The 25,286-nt window shown below is 39.0% G+C and overlaps 1 protein-coding gene across 1 annotated transcript in view; it reads left to right on the forward strand.

Annotated features, from left to right (window-relative positions):
• LOC139698728 (protein turtle homolog A-like) overlaps nucleotides 1-25,286 on the forward strand; it is a 577,577-nt gene that overhangs the window by 48,552 nt on the left and 503,739 nt on the right. The gene's annotated exons all lie outside the window — the stretch shown is intronic.

Genomic DNA, 25,286 nt, shown 5'->3' on the forward strand with positions numbered 1-25,286 from the left:
GCTGCACATCTTTATATCACACAAAATTCATATTTAACATTCAGACAAAGGATTCGATTCGGTGCTTGGTAAACGTGAAATTTATAACTGAAAAACTTTTGTAATTCTAAAAGGCGATGTTCACTCTTGACGAGTATCAAATAAAGGGGTCATGTTTTTCTAATTTGAGAGACAATTTAGGTTTAATAGTTACGGAAAATATCCATTTGGCAGTAGAAACTGAAAAAATTGTTAAATACAACGCTCAATTGAAAAATATTAATAATTTTTAAAAGTTGATTTTCTACAAAATAATATTCATAATGAGGGATCTGAGATAAATTTTATCAAATTTACCATCTTTAATGAAATACTAGCCCACAGTACACGGATGAGGAGTACCTGGTCAATAAAGGATTATAATTAAACTGTCCACTTCAGTGAACCAAAACTTGTGGACGCTCCGGGCAGTAATCCGTTCACCGTGAACTAATTCCCTCACCGTGCTTTGTTTTTAGTTAGTTCGTGTAGCACCTCAATAGGCGACATTCCTCTGCATACGGGTAGATAACTTTGATTTCATGTAATCCATTATATTTAAAACTTATTACTGATCATCCATGCAGCTGACACTATGGGATTGTATTTTTTAATATCGCTGTAACATAATATCAACCTAAAATCAAAATTTAACGCGGTCAACTGGGACAAACTTAATACATTACCAGTAATATTTCGACGTCAACGTAATTATTTCATTACGTTTTTTACTGATGCATTTCATATTTTTATTTTATTTTAATATAAGATCACATTTTATCACTGCTTCACATATCGCTAAATGAACTTTATGTAAGGAAATACTGATGTAATTATAAGTTATCATGATTGACTCTTTGTACGGTACACATATATGAATTAATAAAGGATGTGTATTCAAAAGCTAGCCTCGCTATAGTTCCCAGGTTTATGTTTTAATCAATTCTTTACCTCATTCTGGCTTTACCTGGACTCCTAATTGGTTTTTAAAATTCATCCATAACTTCTATTTTTCCCCTTTTTGTAATTTTACGGGATTTAATGCATTCAATGATTTGAGCCTATAGCTACCGAAACTCTCTCTCTCTAAATAGAAAATTCTTCCCAGTTGTTTGCTTGCCATGGTGAGCAGATTTTAATTGCTCTCTACTTGAAAGTGGCAGTACTGTCACAGAAGAGGAATAATCTGATTTTTCGCACTTATGCGGTCATTGGTGTAAAAAGATTTATAATATAGTATGATCTCAATCAGTCGCTCCAGGCATCATGAGTTGATTATAAACTCGATGCGTGCATTACGCTTTCCGAGAGTAAGGCACTACTACGTAAATGTCCACATAATATTATAAATTATTGATTTAAGAAAATAACTTTTAATTTCACTACAATTGTCACTCATTTTAATTTTTTCTCCATTTTAAAAGTAGGGATACATTCTTGATTTATCTGCATGATTTTCTTTCTGTGCTCCTTGCGATTTCTTTCTCTACAAATACTGCCTGTAATCCTATACACCTCCTACATATCGGCTTGCTGAACGATTTCCCTTGTACCACGGCTTTCGTCATTCCAACGATCCCCAATGTGACCTCCATCCATTCCTTCAATTTTCCAATTATAACTAGCAGCTTTTTCTCATCACTACATATCTGTAATACTTTGTTGATAATTTAAAACTCCAACTAATTTATTTTTTCTCTCCCGATTACTGCCTTCGTCTAATAAACCTATTATCATCCACCTTCTGTACAGGTAATGTTACGGGACCAAACAGAGTTATGCTCCACAATAATCACTTACTAATATTTTCATTTCACCTGAATTAAGCGAACCTCAGATTATAAATCCTTTCCCGGAAAAGCTTTATTTAAACATTAGCACAGTTCATTTGATTTAAAAAAAAATTGTTTTCCCAAGGTATAAACATGTGTTCCAAATAAATAATTTTTTAATGCTGATAATCATAATGCTATGTTTACACATGGTAATATGCACGTTTTATCTACGCTTTTGATTAAATAATTTCATTTGAGATAATAATCCAAGCTTTCTCTTTGGACCTGATTACTATGGTCAAACCAAATTTAAACGTAAAAAGTTGTCGATTTTTCTCCTAACCTAACTTTTTACAGAATCTTCCACTTTTATGCACGAACCGTTCTGGATCTTTTTGTTTGAGTAGTGATTGCACTAATGGGATTGAATGGCCCGGACGATCGTGGCAGGAAAATTATAGGCATACTAGGTTGAATGATGGCAGGTTTAAAGTTCGCGGAATTGAAGATTTATGTTTGTGTAGGATGTAATATTAGTTTATGTTCCGGAAGCATAAAAATGAAGCAGTTTTTAGATTACATGTATGTCCATTCATAACCTACTCAAACGCTGAGCCACTAATTTTATTCAATAAATGACTAAAGATATACTGTATATTAAAGAGTGAGCGTTGTGTTTTTCTCAATTGCAGCTCATCGATCGGAAAAAGTAAAAGTATTGGTTTCCTGTATATTTGAGAAATATACGGCTATTTTTTATTATAATTACGTGTATTATATATATATATATATAAATACATATATACATATATATATAAATACATATATACATATATATATATACATATATATATATACATATATATACACATATATATATATACACATATATATATACACATATATATATACACATATATATATACATATATATATATACACATATATATATATACACATATATATATATATATATATATATATATATATATATATATATATATATATACATATATAACGATTGTCCGGAAAAACTCATACGAGCGGCACAATAATGGGCTGACACAACATAACACAAATAGAAAAGAATAGACATATAAAAGAACACTTACACGGTAAATTGTTCGAGCTTTCGGCCCTCTCAGGGGCCTTCTTCAAGAGAGACTGAAAATATGCTATGGATCAGGAGAGGGGAAAGAGTTATGGGCGTGGAGGGGAGGTGTGGAGGGGAGGTGTGGAGGGAATGCTGGGAGGGAAATTAAATATGGCGGTTAAGGGTGGGAATTTTAAAGGAACGGAAGGATAGTATGTAGGCGGATTCACGAGTTCTCACCTCTATGTTGGTAGCTGAATCAGGTAGGGATTCTAGGATGCTGAGGGAAAAACACTGGTCGAATGAAAGGTTGTGGGAATTGGCGTGTGAAGGGATAGGAAGATAATATTTTTTGAGAGGCAATTAGCGTGGGAACGAGGTGGGGGGGCTATGAGGGGATGTAGGGAGGGGGGAGTAGGCATAATAAGAGGACAGGTTTTACATCGGGGGCGGTTGCAAGTTGGGGAAATATTGGGAAATTTGTCACGGGGGGGCGCCAAAGGGTTGGTGGATCTCAGAAGGTTTTTGAGATTGGCGGGTCGTCTGTATGCGATAGATGGGCATTGGGGTAGTAAGGATGAGGTCGCGTCATTCTCATGTAAAATTGGAAACAGTTCTTTAAGGAGGGTTTTCAGTCTGTGTGATCCGGCGTAATAGGTGGTGCAAAGGTTGAGTCCTGCGTCAGATGTGGGCTTGTTATTGTGTGGTGTGTGTGGTCGGGTGGAACGGTGGATTTTATTTCGTAGCAACTTTTCTGGGTAACCGCGTTTGAGGAGTGCAAGGTGTAGATTGGCAAGGTATTTGTTGAGAGTGGCTGTGGTGTTGCAAATTCGGTGTCCGCGGATAGAGAGAGAGTTAGGAATCGAGCGTTTCGTGTGTTGAGGATGACAGCTTGTGTGGTGTAGGTATTGCTGATGGTTAGTGGCTTTGATGTGTACTGAAGTAGTGAATTTGTTGTTTTGAAGTGAGATGTCTGTGTCAAGAAAGGTGATGGTGGAGTCTGAAATGGAAGAGGTGAATTTAACCGTGAAAGATGAATTTAAGGCGGATAAGAAGTTGTTGAGAGAGTCAGAGCCATGTGTCCAGAGAATAAAAATATCGTCTATGTAGCGGACCCAGAAAAGAGGTTGAAGGGGTTGCTGTGACAGGAAGGTCTCTTCGAGATGGCCCATGAAGAGATTGGCGTATGATGGTGCCATCCTCGTTCCCATCGCTATGCCTTTTGTCTGTAGGTAAAAACAATTTTGGAAAGTGAATGCATTTTTTGTTAGGACGAAAGTGGCAAGATTGAGGAGAAATTCCGTTGAGGGGCGCTGGGGTAGGGGGCGCAGAGAAAGATAATGCCGGAGGGAGGATAAACCTTCTGCATGGGGAATAGAAGTGTAAAGTGAGGTAACGTCGATGGTGGCCATAAGTAGGTTGGGTGTGGAGGGAATAGAGACGGAATTTAGACGGTCGAGGAAGTGGTACGTGTCTTTCGTGAAGGAGGGCAAGGAGAGTACAAGTGGTTGTAGGTGGTGGTCAAGGAATGCGGAGATTCTTTCGGTGGGAGAATTGTAACTGGAAACTATAGGACGACAGGGGATGTTGGGTTTGTGTATTTTTGGGAGGAGATAAAACTGGGGTGTTCTGGGGTTTGGGGGTGAAAGTAGGGATATGTCTTGGGAGGTGAGGCCTTCTTCTGGTCCGGAGTGGAGGAGAAAAGACCGAATTTCGGTTTGGAAAGTTTGTGTTGGGTTTTTGGTTAGAGTGGTATAGGTGGATGTATCGTTCAGGTGAGCGAGGGCTTTGGAAATATAATCATTGGTGTTTAGAATTACAACAGAGGAGCCTTTATCGGCGGAGGTAACAACGATGTTAGGATTGGACTGTAGGGTTTTTAGGGCATGACGTTCGTTCATGGAGAGGTTATTTTTCGGTCTGAGATGTTTTCTGAAGGATTGATTGGAAACTTTTTCGATGAGAAGACGTATAAAAATTTCGACAGGATGGTTACTAGGAAGGGGTTTTGGCTCATGAGTTGAAGCCGGGCGGAATTTGTCAAGTGCGGGATTGGAATAAATGGGATTGCTTATATATATATATATATATATATATATATATATATATATATATATATATATATATTGTTGTATCTGATTTATTTACTGCATTTATGCACTTTGGGACGTTGAGGTTTGGTTATAAAATTACTAATTTGTGGGAAGTTTTATAGTTTCCCCGAGCTATAACTCAGAAAAGATATTATACCAAGTCTAACAGCAGTGGGATCAATCAAGAAAATTAATGAGAGTATCACTAAATTATTTGTTATATATTCCTTTTTACCATAATACCAACCAGGCCAAAGTGTAATACATTTTTTTTAAAATGTTCAGATTAGATAATAACTTTCCAAATCATTCTTTATTCGGGACCATTGTCCAAAATAAATTAGTAGTGGTGCGCGATTTTGGAGTAATTTTTAGATAATTAATCTTGGATTTATTGGGTGCGATCATGGTCGCTTGTTCTAATGGATTGTATTTGTCTATTATGGGTGAAGATTAGAGCAACTAAATGGATCCTTAAATTTTGCCGCTGTGTGGATAATTGAATATTCAAATCTTAAGGATGACCTATAATGTTTCAATAAAAATCCATGGGTTTTCAACCAGGTAAAATTAGCCCTTTAAATTCATACGTTTCAGTGTTTGACTAACCCAAGGTCATCGGGAATTATTTGTATTCCTAGACCCCTGAGAACGATGATCGAGTACCACATTGAAACCTCGGAGGAGGAAGAAATTATCCAAGTTCGACACCCTGAAGATTTTCCGGGTATGCATGAGAACATATGCAATGAATTTGAATTCATAGGCACTGACAACCGAGGGATTCTCGAAAATGTTTTAGAGCGGAAAGGAAAAAAAGACAGTGATAACCGCGAATGTTTTTAAAGGAAATTAGTGGGGAAGAAAAAGAAGAATGCTCTCTTTGAATATTTTTAAGACAATTATCCCAGCTCAAATGTACTCACTGTCCATTGATATAGCTCAACCTGTAAACTATGCTATATGATCAGCATTAAATATCACTACTTTCCTTTAATTTATTATGATTACCTGTGATTATGAACACTATTGTAAATGTTTACATATAAGGCCTAAAACAATATTTTCTTCGTTAATAATTAAGCTGCCTTCTTAAAACTGGAAAATAACTTAATGCGATGTGGTATGTGCCTGACCAACGAGCTCTCTAAACGCGAATTCAAACTCTTGACTTCAAGGGTGAACTTCGGTGCAATGCGCAAACCCACATTACTTATCCCCCTGACTACCGCTCTCCTCCCGTTGGCTGCGACGCCTTCTTCAGTATTTTCCGCCAAATATTTTAACCTAGTTCCCGTACAAGCCAATGAAATTAATGGGGAAAATATTTTGAGTTGGTATTCCTTGTTCGCGTTCCGTAGAAGGACCATTCCGAGAAACGATCCAAGCGTCTCATTCTTTTATTTAGGTTTCCATTTGCCGAATTCAGCGATTCGTAGTGAGTAGTTCAAGGGAAACGGGTCCATTACCACACCGTGGTCCAATTTCAAGTTGACCCAGCATATAAAATATAGTGTAAACCATTCGTAGAATTAACAAATCTCGTAACTTTGAGGCAAAATCAATTGATAAATTTATGAAAAAACATCGACGCACATTGTTTTGGAATGAAAATGAGGTGAATTACTCAAAATCACACGTTAGGTAGTTCAATGTCTGTTCAATAGGTGAGAGTAGAGATTTTTTCATACTTTACCCTATAGCACCTAAAATTCGCATATCAGGGGAAGTTTCTTGTCCTGCATTGCCGGGAACATCTGCTAACGGGAGAATCCCACCGTTTGCATGAACCTGGGACCGCCCAGAAACGTCCGTGTTCTAACTTGGGACGTCGCTCACTAGCCGAGTGAGCGAGGTCCCGGGTTCCCTACTGCACCTTGTGTAGTCTCACGTCTGAATGTGAGCAAAAAATAAAAAACGAGAAACTCCTGTGTTGTCTTTGGGTTCTTGTATTCAGAAAAGATTAGATTTTTGGCATGAACTCCTAAAAGACATTCGATTTCTTAACGATAACTATTAATTTTTATTGTGCTTCCCATAACAAGTAATCACATGACTTGTAGCTTAAAAACCTTCAGTTTAGTCGATTCTCACGCGAAGATTAGCTTCACCTACTAAATTCATTGAAGTTATATTGTTTTTAATTTTGTAGAACCCATGGTGGAAATATTTTGAATTGCAAGAAAATTTGGAGAATTTCTGCCGTGCACATAATTAGAAGCCATTTTTTAAAGTTGTTTTATTATTTTCACGATATTCATGTTGGTAGTTCAAAGAAATTGGGGTTGAGTAAAATACTTGAAAGTTATACCTTACGATAATCGGTTGTACTCACGCTCTCTGACATATTAAGTGTATAGAGCATTTTTTAAAAGAAATATATACCAGCTATCCTGCAACAAAATATTTTGTTGAACTTTGCTGGATTTGTTTATTAATATTTAAATGAATATTGAACTTTTGAGATATTTATCTTTTAGTTTTCGGACTATAGAATCAATGTATACGCTTTTGGAAACATTTCATGCATGTAACTTGTTTAAAAAAATAGTTAACTATATTATTGAAATATGGTTATGCTATCCTGGTTCCTTATTTTATATATATAATTTCCTACTTCCGAGTTGGTCTCAAAATTCCACACTCTCACCCTTTCCCGCCACCTCCTCCTCAACCACCCCCACTCTTTCAATATAAGCCTGACCTCCGCAGCATTTACAACCTTCCCCCTCCTCCCAAAGGCCCTCCGGTTTTTCCAAAACGCCAGCCACCACCGAACAATCCCAACACCCCCCCTCCCCCCGACAATGCCCATGACATTGTAAACCTTTCAAACACCAGCCTTTCAGACAATGAAATATCCGTTCTTAGCAAAGGCCTATCCTTCTCCCCTACACCAAAAATAAACCACATAAACATACTCACTGATACCCTCAATTTCTGCCGAAACCTTCGATGGCGCGCCTTCTGGAAATCACAAAGTAAACCTTTCAGTAACCTAAAAACCAATCCCGCACTTGACAAATTCCGCCCGGCTTCAACTCATGAGCCAAAACCCCTTCCTAGTAACCATCCTGTCAAAATTTTTATACGTCTCCTCATCGAAAAAGTTTCCAATCAATCCTTCAGAAAACATCTCAGACCGAAAAATAACCTCTCCATGAACGAACGTCATGCACTAAAAACCCTACAGTCCAATCCTAACATCGTTGTTACCTCCGCCGACAAAGGCTCCTCTGTTGTAATTCTAAACACCAAAGATTATATTTCCAAAGCCCTCGCTCACCTGAATGATACATCCACCTATACCACTCTAACCAAAAACCCAACACAAACTTTCCAAACCGAAATTCGGTCTTTTCTCCTCCACTCCGGACCAGAAGAAGGCCTCACCTCCCAAGACATATCCCTACTTTCACCCCCAAACCCCAGAACACCCCAGTTTTATCTCCTCCCAAAAATACACAAACCCAACATCCCCTGTCGTCCTATAGTTTCCAGTTACAATTCTCCCACCGAAAGAATCTCCGCATTCCTTGACCACCACCTACAACCACTTGTACTCTCCTTGCCCTCCTTCACGAAAGACACGTACCACTTCCTCGACCGTCTAAATTCCGTCTCTATTCCCTCCACACCCAACCTACTTATGGCCACCATCGACGTTACCTCACTCTACACTTCTATTCCCCATGCAGAAGGTTTATCCTCCCTCCGGCATTATCTTTCTCTGCGCCCCCTACCCCAGCGCCCCTCAACGGAATTTCTCCTCAATCTTGCCACTTTCGTCCTTACAAAAAATGCATTCACTTTCCAAAATTGTTTTTACCTACAGACAAAAGGCACAGCGATGGGAACGAGGATGGCACCATCATACGCCAATCTCTTCATGGGCCATCTCGAAGAGACCTTCCTGTCACAGCAACCCCTTCAACCTCTTTTCTGGGTCCGCTACATAGACGATATTTTTATTCTCTGGACACATGGCTCTGACTCTCTCAACAACTTCTTATCCGCCTTAAATTCATCTTTCACGGTTAAATTCACCTCTTCCATTTCAGACTCCACTATCACCTTTCTTGACACAGACATCTCACTTCAAAACAACAAATTCACTACTTCAGTACACATCAAAGCCACTAACCATCAGCAATACCTTCACCACACTAGCTGTCATCCTCAACACACAAAACGCTCGATTCCTAACTCTCTCTCTATCCGCGGACACCGAATTTGCAACACCACAGCCACTCTCAACAAATACCTTGCCAATCTACACCTTGCACTCCTCAAACGCGGTTACCCAGAAAAGTTGCTACGAAATAAAATCCACCGTTCCACCCGACCACACACACCACACAATAACAAGCCCACATCTGACGCAGGACTCAACCTTTGCACCACCTATTACCCCGGATCACACAGACTGAAAACCCTCCTTAAAGAACTGTTCCCAATTCTACATGACAATGACGCGACCTCATCCTTACTACCCCAATGCCCATCTATCGCATACAGACGACCCGCCAATCTCAAAAACCTTCTGAGATCCACCAACCCTTTGGCGCCCCCCCGTGACAAATTTCCCAATATTTCCCCAACTTGCAACCGCCCCCGATGTAAAACCTGTCCTCTTATTATGCCTACTCCCCTCTCCCTACATCCCCTCATAGCCCCCCCACCTCGTTCCCACGCTAATTGCCTCTCAAAAAATATTATTTATCTTTTATCATGCAAGCATTGCACTTCCTTCTACATAGGTGAATGCATTACCCCCTTATCCATCCGAATGAATAATCACCGATACTCCTGTAATTCTGCCTCACTCTCTTCTCTTCCTATCCCTTCACACGCCAATTCCCACAACCTTTCATTCGACCAGTGTTTTTCCCTCAGCATCCTAGAATCCCTACCTGATTCAGCTACCAACATAGAGGTGAGAACTCGTGAATCCGCCTACATACTATCCTTCCGTTCCTTTAAAATTCCCACCCTTAACCGCCATATTTAATTTCCCTCCCAGCATTCCCTCCACACCTCCCCTCCACACCTCCCCTCCACACCTCCCCTCCACGCCCATAACTCTTTCCCCTCTCCTGTTCCATAGCATATTTTCAGTCTCTCTTGAAGAAGGCCCCTGAGAGGGCCGAAAGCTCGAACAATTTACCGTGTAAGTGTTCTTTTATATGTGTCTATTCTTTTCTATTTGTGTTATGTTGTGTCAGCCAATATATATATATATATATATATATATATATATATGTATATATATATATACATATATATGTATATATATATATGAAAATCGTTAATAAGAGTTATTAATATAATATATAGTACAGGATAGTCTATAGATGATATCGATTGATAATAAGAAAGTTAAATGTTTTAAACTAGGAGCGGCGGAAGGATTTCATTCGACTTTAGCTGATAACCACTCGTGGTATTACCAGCCTAGTAGTCTGTATTCCGTCGAGAATACTGGGCTACTAAGGTGAGAATGATGATACAAATACTAAAGGATATATAACTCTCTATTCTCCATTATGATATCACGGAAAAGCTTACGAATCATTAAAATATAAAGCGTCAGTATCTCTTTTCTTAGATGTCAAATATAGAATATATGATTATTTTTAGAGGTAAAAGGATCGATTTGTTTTTTATGTTGAATTAAGATATTTCGTTTGCTATGTATTCATTTCTCTCGGATCTCGAATATTTACTCATATTTTTATAATTTTTCTGATTTATTTAATCTCTGTGTAGAGAGTTCTTAAACCGTATCAATGCCCGTAAATACCAAACTTGAAATAACTTTTACCCAGCTAGAAAGGAAAGTCATGATCGGACAGATTCAGACATACGAGTACTCGTATAACTTTGAAACATCCTATCTGACTGGAGAATGTTTTTAGTGACATCTAACGTGCCAATGAATTTCCGTTTTCGTTATCAATTTTCCATTGCCTCCATCAATAATATTTAATTAATAATATTTAGTCATCGTCCAGCCCGTTGGTCTAGACATTTAATTGGTCCTTATGCATCATATTTTAATATGATGTTGTTTGGAACTACCCAAAATTTCAACGCAGTAGGAGGTAATTGAAGGTCGTTAACTTATCGCATTATTTACTTAAATTATCACAGGGTATTAAACCATTGCGTCCAGTTTGTCAGCCTAGTTTATGGCAGTTTCATCGTACTTGCAGAAGATATATTCTGTCCTACTTCAAATATATATGTTTCAACGTTGGCATTTACATCCATCCTTGATAGCCATGAGCAATGGGATCATACCAGAGAAATGTGAAGTTCACCGCACATATTGTCACGAAAGTTTTTTCTTTGGAACGAATCAACTTCCTTGGCAATTCTGCCTGAACTTAATTTCCATTTTTCTGTTTCATATTCAATTCAATGTTAATGATTCAAACTAAAAATAAAATTGGTTAAGAAATGCGGCGTCGTCATAAATCCTCCTGAACGACATAAATTTCTATCTGCGCTAACGGTTATATTTTCCAGCCATTCATCTAGCGGTTCTCATGGAGGTAGGGGTATAGACGTGGAGCTAAGACACTATAGTGGTGCACTGTACGAAATGACTTTTCAGCAGGGCAGGCCGGACATGCATGGCCATTGATCGGGAAGTGAACAAAACGGTTACCTAATTATGTAGTTTGATAGATGCTAAATGCCAAAGAAACTGCGGGAGATGCCGCAACAGTAACTTTTAACGGAGTCATCCGCTAATGTGCATTTCAATGCAACAATTTCAGAGTGTAAAAATCCTGTGACATTGTATATACGGTATTTCGTCACAACATCTTGTTCCTTTAAAAGCCCCAAAATTTCAGAGTTTAAGAGGACGCCTCGGTAGCTTAAGTGGCTAAAGCACTCGACCGGATATTGAGGGATCTGGGTTCGAATCCCAGTCAAGGCGAATGATTTTTACACTCTGAAATTGTTGCATTGAGATGCTAAATGAATTCTAATACGAATGTCAAATATTGTATGTCACTATTACTCCTGGTAATAAAGAAGTGAATGCATTTTTAACAGGCCATGTAACAGTTGAAAAATGATATAGCAATAAAATTAGTCGCACGCACGGCGAGTGTATTAGGATTTTTATACCTTCAGAATAGATGCAATTTTTCCTGAATGTTTTTTGCTGTTCTTTTCATAATAATTATTAAAGAAATTCATTATTGCATGGAAAATTTGAGAGAATCTAACTTGTGGAAAAACTAGACTGTTAACAGAAACTGGCTGTTAACATCTAATGAGGTTAAACTCATCGCTTCTTACGAGAAATGAATTAGTATGGTTTTCTTTAAAAACAAGTCTTAAAGAGTATTTTTTAAATTAAAATTTATAAATCTTGAAGTAATTAATGATGCTTGGGTGTTGAAAATCAACATGTACAAGGGCTGCATAAAAAGTATCGGTGAAACTGTTTTCCGGTCGTGTGCGTCAAGTGCTGTATTCAAACGGTCGATTAAGTTTGCGCATGAGCGCATATTATATTGGCACTGATAAGATGACATTGCATACCATTATCAATTAAAATTTTGCGATGCAAAATATCTGCGCATGATTAGTCATGAAAATCTTGACGGATGACCAAAAACAGAGTCTGGTGTCTGCAACGACATCGCGACGATTCCCCAATACCCTCACAGTCCGGACTAGGTACCAGTAGACCATTTTCTATTCCCCAAAGTAAAATCCTCCCTTAAAAGGACACCACTATGTGGCCCTAAGTGCCGCCAGAGAAGCTTGCACAAGCACCCGACTTCCCGGAATCCGCCTTTGAGTCATTGAAAACCCGCTAGATAAGGGTGTCGACTCTCAAGGGAGGTATTTTGAAGAATTTGGAGGCATCGTAGCAATATCTGATCTCATTCCTTCTACGAAAATTTTCCTCATACTTTTTATACAAACCAGTTATTTAATTGTGTGATTAAGTGTGGGTGATTTAATATTGTGATTTCGTGTCTTTCTCCTCTTAACGAGAAATATCTAAAAATTTAAATTCGTCTCTAATTTCATTTTTTTTATTGAAAGTACCTGTAAATGAAATGGTTTGAAATAAATATCACTCATTTGCATAGAAGATACCGACTTGAGGGTTATCTTGCTCTCGTGGCTGGAAAAAATAAGTAGGTGTCCTCTCTTTTTTGTCCCAGGAAACAGCAAAAATTTTCCCGCTTCCTAAATTACTTCGAGAGACCCCATCCCATGTAAGCTTTTTTTCTTCCGTCCCTACTCAGTCTCGCCCCCTCCTCACTTTCCTGCCCCATCCCCCGATGATATGGTTAGCTCTTTTGCGTTGGGTTCGCACTCCTCAGAACGGAGCAAGCGAGTCAGCCAACTTTGAGTCACCCTTATCCTTCTCGCATAAATTAGGCCCTCCCTTTCTGGACTCTGCGACATCTTCCGAGGAATACATCAATTACGTTCGCGTTCTAAGTTAAATTGAATGTTGCTCCCTTACACTTGCGCGGACAAAAGCTGCCTATGGACGTGCATAAAAGATCGTGTCTGCAAGAGAAAATATTCAGTTTGCATTTAAACTAATTTGACGACTTACCCTCAGGAAAACATTACCACTCCACAGCAGGAGATTAAATCAGCTGGGTAACGCGATGATTTGTGTGTACTTTCCCGCGCTGAAATTTTTAAATGTCCGCATGCACTCACAGAGAATCGCAATTAACACCAAACAAAAAAATGATTTAAATCCAAATATCGATATAAGTTACTCCGTATAATCCTTTCTTTAAATTCATAATACGATATAGAACCGTATTATATTCAGATTTTTTGCCCTTGCGTAATTTATGTCATTTATATAGATATGGGGGCCATTTCACTAAAACAAGCTTATGTTGTTTTTATGTAAACATACCATGCACATCGATTGGAAAATTATTTGAGACTATCAATGGCCTGCTGCAGTTTCAAATTTCCATTCGTAAAACAGTGACGGTAAAATGAAAGCATCCACTTACGCCAACTTGATTACAGCGTCAAAGTCATGATTAATGCTGTTTTTTTAGTTAGCAGTTTCCGATTTTGCATCGTCAACTTTCATTATAGTGGGAAAGTTAAATAATGTATTTTAATGATGCTTTAAATTAATCAATGCAAGAAAAACACGTGCGCATACGCTATTTTTCAATTACACACGGCCGATATCGTACATACTAGTGTAATAGAGAAGTCCAAACTTTTATTGTCGGTTGAAAAACTATCCATAATTAAAATCTTTCCAAACTACTCGGAAATATAAAGCGTAATATTGCTGTTCAAAAGGGTAGCTTTAGAAAACTTCCACCCCAACGTTATATCAGATTCATTGAATTATGAACCCAAGTATAAAGTGAGCCCTGGCTCCTGCGGAACTATGCCAGCTGGGCCGTGCGTCGTGCCCGGCAGCGGCAAGGGAAAGCTTTCCGCGGTCGTCGTCACACGATATTTTTGCACAGAAAAACCAAAAGCAATTGCAGAAATAATACGCAAGAGAAGACCTAGCAAGTTTAAATAGATGATTGGAAATGCAAATTCATGTAAAGGACAGGGAAATTAGAAAACCTTAATGGAGAGATTGAGAAAGGAAATACAGATACGTGTATTTTAGGGATGGGTGAGGTGAAATGAAATGGCATTGGTGGCTATTGGAGCGGGAATAATAGAGTAATACAGAGTGAAGGGGAAAATGGGCATCTTGGGATGACAATAGTATTAAAATCATGGGTAGGAAGCATCGTAGTAAGGATAGGTCATTTGAGCGATACATTATTATTATTACAAAAAAAATCTGAAGCTACAAACTTGATTATTATTCTAGTCAGAAGAAGGAAAAATAGGCACGCGAGACGATAAAGGATGTCCCAAGGAGGAAAAAATTAGTGGTCACGTGATATTGGGATTCAGTAGTGGGTGAAAGGAGAGATGGGACCAAGGTAGGGCTCTACAGTTTATGAACGAGGAATGACTGCGGGGAGAAAGCACTGGAGTTCTACAGACGGTGGAGTTTAATTATAACTAACACTTTGTCTAAGCATAACAATAGGCTAGGTGTACTGGAAATATTCCAGAGAATAAAAAGATATATCAGAGCGTATGATGGTTAAGCACTGTGACTTAGGAATATTTTGATCAATTGTCACAGTTCATCAATAGCGATATCAGTAGGATGAGAATTGGAACATGCATGCCTCTAGTTTATTCATCTTGAATTTAGCATTGCATTTCTTAGTTTTAAACAGGAAAGAATTGTGAAGAAATGAAAGGCAGAAGCGATACCTGGGACGAGAAGAAAGCATTATCAGGAGGTAGAAGAAAAAAATTGTGAACAGGAACTAGTACAGGAAAAGAAAATGGGAGTAGATAAAACATTTTTTGGTGTTATTGGCCGAATACCATAACGAAACATAGGTAGTAAATAAAAAAAATTCTCTGTGGAAAAGCCAAGTGGTTTAATTTTAAATTCAAAGTGGGAGTATATCAAGAAAGGGATATCGACAGTCGCAAACGATGCTTTAGGAACTATAATTGAATAATAAAAGGAAATCTTTGATTACGCGCGAAATGATTATTATGATAAACGAGAGAAGGAACCGAAAGAATGTAAATACAATTAGGTAGAAAAAATTAAGAGTTAAAAGAAAATTAAGAGAAAAAAACCAGGGGGAGGGGGCGTCCAGAAACTCAGCCGGAAACTAGTTGGGCGAAATGAGCGTGGTTAAGTACGCATTGCGAGGATATGGAGATTTGACAAGGGTTAGGTGAAATGGGTGCACTGTTCAGAAAGGTAAAACATCTATTTGGAAGTCGGGAAAATTCGTACACACTTTTAAAGATACGCCATGGAAATAATCAATAAAACTAGGAAAAATTCGAGAGGAATGGGTGGAATACCAAGATCACTTTGGTAAATCATTAAGCCAGCAGTATTAGACATAGAAAGTAAATATATTGTGGTTGGAGAAAGCTTATGATCAGGCCCACTTGTCTACGAAATAGAAAGGGTGTTAAGGGAATTAGAATCAAAAAGGTCGTGAGGATTGATTGCATTCCCGCGGAACTACTTGAGGGTTTAGAAGAATGAGGAAGGAAAGGCGTTTATGAGCTAATTAATATTATATGCAGTGTTGGTGTAGTTGTTGTTTTGAGATTATAATTTTTTGAATTAAATTTTTAATAGAATTACTATTTAAGTCCATATATTAAAAAATATCGGTAAATAATAAAAAGTTATAACCAGCATATCCTGTCTTCTTTTTGTTTTAACGTATTTGTTAGCGAATTAAGGAGCAGGTAACCTTAAATTATAGCATTAACTCCCTAAGGACATACGGTACGAATCCCAATTATGTAATCACGAATTTTAAATCCACCATTTGAGGGCTAGCAGTTCCTCTGCTGAAGAGAAGGTCTTCTCATGACACTCCGCTGTTATTGGTCATGGCTCAGTTTTGCCTTTTTAATAGGGACAACGTGAAACAATTCAATTCCGTGACTCAAAAGAACTTGTTCGAGGTGATTTATTTTCTGTGGCCATGAGCGTTGATATCCCACCATGGTTTGGAGATTCCTGAACAGTCGAAATATTCTTTATTCCATAACCTCTCCTGCGTTGGCTTGGGCATTTCCAGCTCTTCTTTTGAAAAAGAGTCGTAGCGGAGAGTGTTATAGATCCCTTCACTACACATGCTTTGTCGCATCTTATGCACTCCGCCCTTCCCCGCTTCTATTTCCACACGATTCTATCTTTATAAATCTACTACGGTCCCTCTTCTCTTCCCCTTTCTTACCCGAGTTCTCTCTTCCTTAATGGCCCTCGTTTTCTTTCACTCTCGCCCTCTTTCCCTTTTATCTATTTGCCTGGAGCTCGCCCCTGAATTCCATTCACCGCCTCTTTCCTACCCACACCACCCATCCCACTCTGAACCACCCCAACTTCCCTCCACAACCTCCCTCCCATTCGGCCCATTCGAATATCTTGGCCCTCCCCCACCCTACGCATCATCCCAACTCTTTTTTTCGCCACCAAAATCTACTCCCCCTCATCTATTCTTCCCTTCTCCACACGTGAGGAAGCGCAGGAGGGAGCGAGAAGCAAAGAGAGAGGGGGATAGCGAAAGATGGCTCCTTTCCCAGACTCCCATTCCTAACCTCCACCTAAAAAAATACGAAGTAACCCTCCCACCCATCTTATTTCTTATTGCCACCACCTATTTATTTTTCCTTTATCCTGTTCGTATTCCTCGCGCTATTTTCATTTCCGTACACACACACACACACACCGGCATCTTCACACACGAATACACACATACACACACAGACATACCATCCCGCGCATTCCTTTTATTATCTCTTCCTGGTTTTTATTGCCTTTCCCTTTTCCTTAACTGCCTCCCCATCCCCCTCCTCGTATTCGGCCGCCCACCTCCTTCCGCCGCCTCCTCAGACCCCACCCAGAGCGTTCTCCGTTCCACGTCCTCCGTGTCGGAGAATATCCTTCCGCGTTCTCATTCCAACGGAGCATATCCTCTACCCCTTCTCCCTCAAACCCTTGCTCCTATAACGTTGTTACTCCCTAAAACACCATTGTCCATTCTCATGTAACCTCTTCCCCTCATTCTTTGAAATTCCGTGTCGCACCCTCAGGAGCGGTGACATCCGTCGGCCGTGGCCAGTTTCCGTCGGCCCCACACTCCGTTTCACTGCGCAGTTCGCGCTCTCGTTTAAATCAGCGGGAACTAATGGAAGACTGTTTGCATAATTAAATCTTGAGACTCTCCGAGAGAGTGAATGAGTGGGGTGTCGATTGATCCCAATTACTTCACGTCAAACCGCTTTACTTACATAGATAACACAGCTCGTCTTTGGGGAGATTTTTACGGCGGGGCATGCTGCATGTCTCCAAGCTGGGACGTTAAATCTCGACTGCTCTTGGGTCGAAGATGGAAGGCGTCTGCGCATGGCGGGAGAACGTAGCAAATCACAATAATCACGCCTACGTAAAACCTTAATGTCACTCCTCTTCTCTTCGAAACTTCGAAACGAAACTGTATAAAAGGAAAGCAATTCACAATGCAAGGTAATGCCCGCTGACATGGTTGCCGGAAGGGAGGAAAAACTTTCTCGATTTTCCTTTTTCATAAATTTAAGATAAATCTGATTTTTTTGCCAACCCAGCATATAAAACGTATCAAGGATGCTACGTGCTGGAGAGGAAAATGACACCCTTTTAAAATGCGAGGCGGAAAAGGGTATTAAATGATTAATGAGGTAGCTTCACTGCTCTTTTGCAAACCCGTTCCACGGATTATAACCTACTGGTCAACTTTTGCTTAAAATATTAACGTACAATGACCCACTTTTTCTCACATTTTGACCATAAAGTTTAAATATTCATGTTTTAGAACGGGTTTAGTCGAAATTTGTGTTTAATTCAGTGATTAATTATAATGCTAAAATGCTGGAAATTTTATTGAAACGTTGATGGCTCTGTGAGCATTAGACGTTTATATGTGACATTATTTGGATATTATGACCGCCGGTGCAAGAATATCATTTCTGTAAGGTAATTGAACTGCAACATTATGAGTTTTGTTTCATTGTCAGAGTTATGTCAAGAACCGCTTAAAATCGACCATTTAATGATAAATCTCCCATTTTTTCCCAAATACAGGATAATAATCAGGTATACATGTAAATTTAAAAATAATTTCAATTCAAAATGTTTTTTTCAACCAAGAGATAATTTCCGACAAATTGGACAGACATGAAGTCAGTGAAGGAGACAGAAAATGTGGACAATAGACAATTTCATCCTAAAATTTTATTTAAAATCAAATTGATTAAAAAATATTTCTATCTCCAGGAAAAATGCTCTAAAATAATATATATATATATAAACCATAAACACAGTAATCGACCCGAAGGTCGGTTTAGTAGGTGATGGTAGAGTTCACCCAATACTAAGCCCTATACGGCGTGTGAAAATTCACACATCAGGGTAGGGGGGCCAGTTGCTTTCCCTGTGCCGGTTATGGTTCCCCAGGAAGACGTAGTACCCGAAAAATCACTTTAGCTTGGGTGGAGCTGCAGGTGCCCAAAGTGCCTTGCCCGGGAATCAAACCCGGGACCCTCCGGTCAGCTGTCCAACGCTCTACCCACTGGACTACCGCGACCCACTAATATATATATATATATATATATATATATATATATATATATATATATATATATATATATATATATATATATATATATATATACTTTCAAAATAGAAGACCTCGTAATAATTAAAATGTTATTTCTTCATAACGAATGAGGATCTGTAGCAAGTACGAGTATTGTTCAAAGATAATTACTATGAGAACAAAAATCCTAGTAACATGATCGTAGAAAAAAAGGGACCCGTTGGAACCTATTAAATATAAACCTACCGGAAATTGAAGGAAGACGCTTTGCATGTTCAAATTTGTACATATTGCCTTTTGAAATGAAATATTTAATGAAGACTAAATGACATCATTTGGTATATATTATGGTATGAAGTAAAGCTCGTTGTCCATTAGCATAATGTATGCATAATATCTAAAGTTCAAAAGGTTATATTTAGCCGAATGTGGTCCACTCAAAAGATTGCTCATCACATTAAAATGGTGTAGGTCGGTAAATTCGTAATCAAATTAAATCCTGTGCCAACTACCCGAACGACAAGTGCATGTTCGATGCGGTAGTTGGCGCTTGAGCTGTCAAAGTGGCCCCACGAGGCACCGAGCACGTTTCCTGGGGATGACAGGATATGCCAGCAGAATTCCGGCCTTTTGTAGTATGCCTCGTGGGGACAGTTTCCAGTGCAGCACACAACTCGAAGGATGGGATGTGACTTAAATGGACCCGCTAGCGTCCTCATTTGGGTGTTGGTTTGATGCCGAAACTTGGTTCCGCTCACTCCTGTTCCTCCTTTGTACTTCATACTAATTACCTTGCCATCCTAAGTGGCACTAATGACGTTAAAAATCCCACACATCCAGCACAGACTGCGAGTGAAAATAAGCAAGCGGTAGTTACTATCCTTAGCCTTTGGTTCCTGACGTTAATGCGTAGGCTAATTGTGACCATCATATTAGGACGACTGAGGGTCACACTACCCGGCTAATCAAAGATGTGCGTACGATGATCGGGGTTTAAAAATTGGTGCGTAGGTATATATTTAATCACGTGTGGCTAATTGCTGATTGATTATGGACTGCGACCCTCAATACGTCCTCATGCGAAAGTCGTGATATTCTAGATAAAATTTTACCTCGGGCAGAAAAAAAAAGACATTTGCGTGATTTAATGCAGAAAAGTAGGGCACATCAGTAGACTCGATAAGAGTTCCATCTGTAGCTGCTCGCGGTAGCCTTATCACTCCCCTCCTCTCATTGCCTTCTCCCCTTAGACTCCCTTTAAAATTCCTTCCGTCCTGCATCACCCTTACCCTCCACCTCTTTAAAGAGTCCACGCCATCCATTGCTGATCTCTCTTTCTCGCCCCCAATCCACCCTCCCCCCAGACACTCCATTTTCCCTATTTAATTTCCCTCCGCATCACACGGCAGTTTTCCTCACGCGAGGGCCGTAATTCGTCCGGGTCAGCAAGCGAGAGGGAGGGAAAGCGTTTTAGTTTTCAGCCCAGTCCCCACCGTTTATGCCTCTCCCAACTCCGCTCACTCCTTCTTTCCCCTCCCTTACCTCTCTTCCCCCACGGTCTGCCAAACTCCCTCGTTCCCCTCACTTTGCTCGAACCCTCTTGCTAGTCATGGTCACACCTTCATCCTCTATCTTTATTCCATGTCGTTGCAGCTTTGACCTCACTCACTTTGCCTTCCGCCGGATCAGTGTTGTTGAAAACCTTTACAGATGTTAAATTAATACTTTCAATATAAGTCAAGCAAATATTGGAATTGATATATGTACTAAACACATATTTTCTCACGTTGTGTAATTTTTAAATAGAGAATGAACCCTATACGAGGACACGTCATTTTTACGAATTATTGATTTGTTCCCAATTGTTTTGGAGGTATAAATAAAAGCTAAACTAATTTTTTTGGGAAAAAATTGTTCGGATGCATTCATACGTTTATTCTTCTTAAACACAAAACATTCTACCAAAGGATGTTTGATAAATATTTTATTTGCGAATTTACACCGAACGCTTAAAATGTATTAATTCGTTTTTTCATCTAAAGTAAAAAATACAGCTCGGAAAAAGAGCTCTGTATTCAATTTTGCATTTTTTTTAGGGCATTCACGAATATTTTACAATTTTTGTTTGTCAAATGCTTAGAAATTCACCATTTCATTGAATTCTATTGTTTAATGCTGGATGAATGTTTAGAACCATAAATTGAAAAATATTGCTACTAGGAGTGTTATGTTTCAATTTTGGCACTTCTGACTGAGCGGCGACTTAGTAGAACGTCCAATTACTCAAAGTTCTCTCAAGCACGCTTGCAAAGCCTTGTTCATAATTACACGTTACCACATAAAGGACTGATATGATTGAGAGTTTGTGTTCACTATTATAAGCTATCTTCTAGAGTTTGCTGTTAATTATTACCCAACGTACGAACCATTGCAAACGGTTCACACATGAACCAATAATTAACCTAACTACAATTATTCATGTGAAGGGGAAGCGAGGCAAATATTTCTTAATGAGAATGTTAAACATGAATTAATAACATAAGTCGCATGATCTCCATTGAGTTCGACTAAATCAGTAAACATTTTACCCAGAAGGATTAATCTATTCAGTTACTAAATTAGGCAGCCCAAAAACCGCGCTTTTACTTGGCCATGTTCTGATATTTACATTTTTCTCACATAAATTCCGTGTGATATGTTAATTTTATGAATACAATTGTAATAGTCTTCGTAACTTAACAACCAGGTAGCTCATTTTGGAAGAATAGCAACTTAATAATAAATAAAATAGATGACTTTTGGTATTAATTTAAAAACTGAACTTCAAAGAATATTTATTCACGCAAAAGACAATAGTCATATATTTAAACTTATTCATAAAACCTATTAACTCCAAAAATATTTGGAGTAAAATTTTATTAAAATATGAGAGATGAGGACTTTGAAGAGAAGATTGTAGGTGATCGAAATGGGTTGTTGTTGACATCAATAAAAAATGATACACACACACATACAGGGTTCGTCCGGAAAATAAGTGTACTGACTCCTGGGCTGGGCGCGCCGCTCCAGGCGCGCCCAGCACCGCTCTGACGGGCTGCGATTGGAGGGGGGTATGTTGGCAAGCGACGCTGAAAAAGGCAGTCGGCTCTGAGCTGTGGTGTAGTGAGGAGCTCTGTTAACGCGAACCTCCACGCTTCGACCCACGTCACGGAACGCGGTGCCGAAGTTTTTGGAGCAGCGTTATTCCATCAAATTTGCGGTAAAGCTTGGGAAATCGTCTACCGAAACTGTCGGTATGATTAACCAGGCTTACGGGGAGTCAGCCATGTCCAGAAACATGATCTTTGAGTGGCACAAGATGTTCGTGGAGGGCATAGAAGAGGTCGACGACGAGTCTTCGAGAGGTTCCCGATGATGCCTTCGCGGGAGCGTTCCAGGAATGGGAACGCCGCTGGAACAAGTGTATCGACTCACAAGGGTCCTATATTGAGGAATATTAGCTTAAGATATGTAAAAGTGTAATAAATTTTTTTTCCTGAGCTCAGTACACTTATTTTCCGGACGAACCCTGTATATGCATATATATACACATACACACACACATCTATATATATATATATATATATATATATATATATATATATATATATATATACACATATATATACACATATACACATATATATACACATATACACATACATACACACATATTGTGAATTGGAAATTCAGTGCGACAGGTATGGAAAATAACTTAGCTAAACATTAAAATGGGAGGGCAAAAACTAGAGCAGGTAGAAAAGTTTCCGTATCTCGGAAGTGTTTTGGACCAACAGGGTCAAAGTAGTAGGGACGTAAGGAGAAGAATTGCGCTAGGCAAATGGGCTTTCACAAGGAGGAGGGAGTTAATGACAGGGACGTTGAGTAAGGATATTAAGAAAATACTCGTAAAAACTTTGATATGGAGCGCAGCAATGTAAGGCGCGGAAACGTGGTCTTTGAAGCAGGAGGATAGACTTAGACTGGAGTTTTTAGGAATGTGTGTCTGGAGAAGAATGGAGAAAGTGAAATGGACTGAGAAGAAAACAAATGAGGAAGTACTTGGTATGGTGGGCGAAGAGAGGGTTTTGTTGGGAGAATAATCCTAAGGAGGCAGGAAAAGTGGCTGAAGGGGGTACTGACCGGCAGCGGGATGTTGAAGACTGTAATTGAGGGGAGAATGTTGGGGAAACGAGGAAAGGGAAGGAACAGGATAGGGATGTTGGACGGGATGAAGGGAGGAAGACAGTACTCAGATATGAAGAGGGACCTGATGTGGAGAGGATGCTGGATTTTGTGTTTTGGTAGGAGTCACAAAATATTTATTTAGTTGCTGTGTCCATCCAAAAACCTACCTCAACCGGTAGATTACCTAGTAATAATAATAATAGTGTATGTGTGTTTGTGTATCAATTAGGGGGTAAACGTACACAAAGTGGAGGGAAGATATTTGCATCCTGAGGCACGTGAGTTTACTGAATAACTTAACAGAATGAGTTTTTTGAGGAAGGAATACAGAGGTAGGCCGCAAGTAAATGACGGGAATCAGTTGAATGAAAGTAATAAAGGGAGAGCGTAGTTAATGTGAGTAAACTCGGTAAGGTGTGACTAGGTGAAAAATCAATTCTCGGATTCGTAACTCACGTTGAAGATCCATCATATCTTGTGTAATGACGAATTTGATTATTCCCTTATTACGTCCTGTCCTTAGAGAAAGTTAAGTAAGAGATTATCATCATGAATCGTGATATCACTCTCCATGTCCTCCAAAGCCTTTTGGATTAATTTGGAGAAAAATGCTCTTTCAAGTAATATACTAAGTGAAGCTAAATGAAGAGAGAAATTAGATATGAATCATAACCTAATAAAGTACCATTTTCAGTGCTCGAAGCGCACAAATAAAGTACGTGGCCATTTGCATATTCAGAGAGAAATAACACGGCCTCCGATGCCAGCAGCGTGCGAATCGCAATTAGAGCACAGGGTGTGGAGGAAGGGGTCAGGGCTGGATGGCGGAGTGGGAGGTTGGAGGACGCGGGAGGCAACCAAGGAGGGAGTGAAGGGTGGTCGAAAGTGAAAGGAAGGGAAGGCAAAATGAAATGCATCCAATTTGGATTCATCCATAAATGACGTCACGATCCGTGTGACATAAGGTGAAACGAGTTGGTAGTTTCGCGAACCGAGGGGAGATCGGGGCTAAAGCACTAAGGCTAATTCGGCGTCACGGATCCCTCTCACCACACGCCCCTCGTAAAAAGAACGTTAACTTAATCCAATTACATCCTCGGACTAACGTAAAACTTTGGGTAGGATTGCAGCCCTCTTAAAATTGGAATGTGAAGTTAAAAAATAGACGGCATTTGGTTAACTCTATCCGTATTCCTGGTGCAAGAACGGCTCTAGGATAATAAACCGTTGCATAAGCCAATAATGTCTTCTCAGAAAACAATGGTATATAATGTGCAAGAATGTTGTTGAAGTATGAAAATAACTATTAAACATGAATGCAGACCTTACCATTGTATAAACCTGTTATCCGTGGATTTATCTTTCTACGAACAAGCCAATTGACGTCATTTCTCAACATTGATTAGGACAGCTAGTATTAAATAATCCAGGTGAGAAAAACAGCCCTTTTATATAATTCTGAGTTATATTTTATCATTAATTCTTTCCATCATACACCAAGCTATAAATAAATCCACACCTATTCTTCCGCCTATCTGGGAAATCATTAATTCGCCTTGGCGTGCAGTCAAGTATCTACTTTGAATTTCAAGAAAAATGTGGATTTTAGAGACTGTTTTATTCAAGTATCTCTGGAGATATCGAAACTAAAGACCACCGGAAAAATACTCCTTGCAAGTTAAAGTCGTAGTCACTAAGGGATATAATGATTCCAAATATTGTCTTGTAATGGATTAATATTTTCATAATCATTATTTAAAAAATTGATTACACAAGAAAATGTTACATATTTTTACTAGTAACTCTTATTGATTTATGAAAAGGGCTACAAAAATGACATGTAGTTGACTAA

Source organism: Hetaerina americana, unplaced genomic scaffold, assembly GCF_022747635.1.
Source record: "Hetaerina americana unplaced genomic scaffold, ioHetAmer1.1.p SCAF_9, whole genome shotgun sequence".
Lineage (NCBI taxonomy): Eukaryota > Metazoa > Arthropoda > Insecta > Odonata > Calopterygidae > Hetaerina > Hetaerina americana.